Source organism: Oncorhynchus mykiss, chromosome 27, assembly GCF_057628025.1.
Source record: "Oncorhynchus mykiss isolate SJ-2025 chromosome 27, ASM5762802v1, whole genome shotgun sequence".
NCBI lineage: Eukaryota > Metazoa > Chordata > Actinopteri > Salmoniformes > Salmonidae > Oncorhynchus > Oncorhynchus mykiss.
In genome coordinates, this window is record NC_143048.1 from 37535950 (window position 1) to 37540000 (window position 4051).

The following is a 4051-nucleotide window of genomic DNA, read 5'->3' on the forward strand; positions in this document are numbered from 1 at the left end:
TCCTGCTAAACATTCTAAATATAACGAATATGTTTGGGTGTCAGGGACAATTGAAGGAGTAAAAAGTACAAGTAGTAGAAGTAAAAGTTGTCAAAAATATAAATAGTAAAGTAAAGTACAAATACCCCAAAACACGACTTAAGTAGTACTTTCAAGTATTTTTAAGTAGTACTTTCAAGTACTTTACACCACTGTCAACAGGGCTGGAGTGGGTCGAGAACGTCAAGTTCCTCAGTGTCCACATCATTAAGGATCTATCATGGTCCACACACACCAGCACAGTTGGAAAAGAGGGCACGACAACGCTTCTTCCCCCTCAGGAGGCCGTAAAGATTTGGCATGGGCCCTCAGATCCTCAAAAGGTTCTACAGCTGCACCACTGAGTGCTGACTGACTGCATCAACGCTTCTATACCAGGGACCTCAACCCGATAGAGATGGTTTGGGATGAGTTGGACCGCAGAGGAAAAGCATCCAACAAGTGCTCAGCATATGTGGGAACTCCTTCAAGACTGTTGGAAAAGCATTCCAGGTGAAGCTGTTTGAGAGAATGCCAATAGTGTGCAAAGCTGTCATCAAGGCAAAGGGTGGCTACTTTGAAGAATATCAAATATATTTTGATTTGTTTAATACTTTTTGGTTGCTACATGATTCTACAATGTAGAAAATAGTACAAATTATATTTTTTATGTTAATTTATTTAACCTTTATTTAAGTCAGTTAACAACAAATTCTTATTTACAATGACGGCCTACCAAATAAAGAAAAACCCTTGAATGAGTGGATGTCTCCAAACCTTTGACTGGTACCCCTGCACATCGACTCTGTACTGGTACCCCGTGTATATAGCCAAGTTATCATACTCATTGTGTATTTTATTATTACTTTTCTATTATTTCTCTTTTTTCTTTCTCTCTGCATGGTTGGGAACGGCCTGTAAGTAAGCATTTTGCTGTTAGTCTACACCTGTTGTTTACAAAGCATGTGATTAATAAAATGTGATTTGACACACACATACACGCACACACACAGGTATACACTCTTTCACAGACACACACAAACATTTAAATGCAAAATAAAACAATGTGATGAAACATTGTTTCTTTATCCTGTCCTCTCCACCCCTCTCTCCTCCCTTTCTTCTCTGCTGCCTGCAGCTGTGGTTCACCGGAAAGAACCCCAACAAGAAGGTGGCAGAATACTGCTTAAACCACACCACCCTGGCAACGTGCTGCCCCCGCAACACACTCCTCCTCCTGGCAACAATGTCATTAAGCATTGTCCTGCTTTGAATAAAACCACAGATGCTTATGTCATAGATGGCTTTATGTGGTGTCCTTGTATTCCTACACACTGTAACTGTGTTTCTGTGGCTATATGTCTCATATCAAATTACATCCTATTCCACACAGTTAAATAAAGGTTCAATAAAAAAAACGAAATATGCACTACTTTTGACCAGAGCCACAGGAAAATAATGACCTCTTTCCTCTTTCCTCAGTCCTCACCCTTACACCCTCTTCATGCTGTCCTCTTCTCCCTTCCCTCCTCTCTTTCCTCTCCCGTAGAAGGGTTCAGTGTTTAGTGTTTGGCACTCAGCCCGCCTTGGCACTGAGGCTGCCAACAGAACCTTACTCTCTGTCTAGGACGTTAGGATATTTCAGGGAACCAAAAACACATGACCAGTCTGAGAGGGAGGCCAATCTGCTTCAGTTCTCAGTAATTATGGGGTGTTCCATTCCCCTATGTGTGTGTGTGTGTGTGTGTGTGTGTGTGTGTGTGTGTGTGTGTGTGTGAGTACAGTCTGTTCTTGTCTTTTATGTTTTCATTTGTCACAGAGCGTATTATGGGTGTGGCTAGCCTCCTGTACCTGTGGTTACCATGCCATAGTCCTCACCCCTGCTGCCTGAGATGTGGCACATACTCTCTCACAGAAGCACATACACACACATGTACAGAGACTCACATTCATGTAGCCTCCACACACACTTACACACACCATGCTCTGTGTGATGACATAGCCAAGAATAGCAGAAAGATGGACGAGGTCCATAAAGCTATTAATACCTAGCCTCTCTCCAGGTCCCACTCACCTCACACTCTACAAATCAAATCAAATAGTATTGGTCACATACACATGGTTAGCAGATGTTAATGCGAGTGTAGAGCAATGCTTGTGCTTCTACTTCCGACAGTGCAGTAATATCTAACAAGTAATCTAACAATTCCCCAACAACTACCGAATACACACAAATCTAAAGGGATGGAATAAGAATATGTACATATAAATATATGGATGAGCGATGGTCGAGCGACATAGGCAAGATGCAGTAGATGGTATAAGGTATAGTATATTCATATGAGATGAGTAATGAAAGATATGTTAACATTATTGAAGTGGCATTGTTTAAAGTGACTAGTGATCCATTTATTAAAGTGGCCAGTGATATGAGTCTGTATGTAGGCAGCAGCCTTCTGAGTTAGTGATTGCTGTTTAGCAGTCTGATGGCCTTGAGATAGAAGCTGTTTTTCAGTCTCTTGGTCCCAGCTTTGATGCACCTGTACTGACCTCGCCTTCTGGATGATAGCGGGGTGAACAGGCAGTGCCTCAGGTGGTTGTTGTCCTTGGCCTTTGGCCTTTCTGTGACATCGGGTGCTGTAGGTGTCTTGACTGGCAGGTAGTTGACTATAGGGGTGGCAGGGTAGCCTAGTGGTTAGAGCTTTGGACTAGTAACAGGAAGGTTGCAAGTTCAAACCCCCGAGCTGACAAGGTACAAATCTGTCGTTCTGCCCCTGAACAGGCAGTTGACCCAGCTGTAATTGAAAATAAGAATTTGGCCTTAACTGACTTGCCTAGTTAAATAAAGGTAAAATAAATTGTGCAGACCACACCACCCTCTGGAGAGCCTTGTGGTTGAGGGAGGTACAGTTGCCGTACCAGGTGGGGATACAGACCAACAGGATGCTCTCGGTCGTGCTTTTGTCAAAGTGTGTCAAGCCACATTTCTTCAGCCTCCTGAGCCTTCTTCACCACACTGTCTGTGTGGATGGACCATTTCAGTTTGTGATGTGTACGATGGACCATTTCAGTTTGTGATGTGTACGCTGAGGAACTTAAAACTTTCCACCTTCTCCACTATTGTCCCTTCGATGTGGATAGGGGGGTGCTCCCTCTGCTCTTTCCTGAAGTCCACGATCATCTTCTTTGTTTTGTTGAGGTTGTATTCCTGACACCACAGTCCGAGTAGGGCCTCTGTAGGCTGTCTGGTTGTTGTTGGTAATCAAGCCTAATACTGTTGTGTCGTCTGCAAACTTGATGATTGAGTTGGAGGCCTGCATGGCCATGCAGGGAGTACATGAGGGGGCTGAGCAAGAGGGGGCTGAGAACGCACCCTTGTGGGGCCCCAGTGTTGAGGGTCAGTGAAGTGGAGATGTTGTTTCCTACCTTTACCACCTGGGGGCGGCCCGTCAGAAAGTCCAGGACCCAATTGCACAGGGCGGGGTTGAGACCCAGGGCCTCCAGCTTGATGATGAGCTTGGAGGGTACTATGGTGTTGAATGCTGCGCTATAGTCAATTAACAGCATTCTTACATACATTCTTACATATGTATTCCTCTTATCCAGATGGGATAGGGCAGTGTACAGTGTGATGGCGATTGCATTGTCTGTGGACCTGTTGGGGCGGTATGCAAACTGAAGTGGGTCTAGGGTGACAGGTAAGGTGGAGATGATATGATCATTGACTAGTCTCTCAAAGCACTTCATGATGACAGAAGTGAGCGCTACGGGGCGATAGTTATTTAGTTGTGTTACCTTTACCTTCTTGGGTACAGGAACAATGACGGCCATCTTGAAGCATGTGGGGACAGCAGACTGGGAAAGGGAGCGATTGAATATGCCCGTAAACACACCAGCCAGCTGGTCTGCGCATTCTCTGAGAACGCGGCAAGGGATGCCATCTTTGTGTGTGTGTGTGTACGTGTGCATGTGTTGATGCAGACAAAGCACTTCTTTTAAACATAAATTGGGCTGGGATGAAGCTTTAGGAATA